Below are 332 nucleotides of genomic sequence, written 5' to 3'. Positions count from 1 at the left end.
AAGGAAGGAAGGAAGGAGGAAGGAAGGAAGGAAGGAAGGAGGAAGGAGGAAGGAGGAAGGAAGGAAGGAAGGAGGAAGGAAGGAAGGCAGGAAGGAAGGAAGAAAGGAAGGAAGGAAGGAAGGAGGAAGGAAGGAAGAAAGGAAGGCAGGAAGGAAGGAGGAAGGAAGGAAGGAAGGCAGGAAGGAAGGAAGAAGGAAGGAAGGAAGAAGGAAGGAAGGAAGAAGGAAGGAAGAAGGAAGGAAGGAAGAAGGAAGGAAGGAAGGAAGAAGGAAGGAAGGAAGGAAGAAGGAAGGAAGGAAGGAAGGAAGGAAGGAAGGAAGGAAGGAAGGAA

The 332-nt window shown here is 50.0% G+C and overlaps 1 protein-coding gene across 3 annotated transcripts in view; it reads right to left on the bottom strand.

Annotated features, from left to right (window-relative positions):
* Positions 1–332, bottom strand: part of LOC118001898 (SPARC-related modular calcium-binding protein 2) — a 157,065-nt gene that overhangs the window by 42,419 nt on the left and 114,314 nt on the right. The gene's annotated exons all lie outside the window — the stretch shown is intronic.

This window comes from Mirounga leonina, unplaced genomic scaffold (assembly GCF_011800145.1).
Source record: "Mirounga leonina isolate KUSES-001 unplaced genomic scaffold, KU_Mleo_1.0 Mir_55, whole genome shotgun sequence".
Taxonomy (NCBI): domain Eukaryota; kingdom Metazoa; phylum Chordata; class Mammalia; order Carnivora; family Phocidae; genus Mirounga; species Mirounga leonina.
Note: the sequence above shows the minus strand (reverse complement) of the source record. Positions and strands in the feature narration are given on the sequence as shown.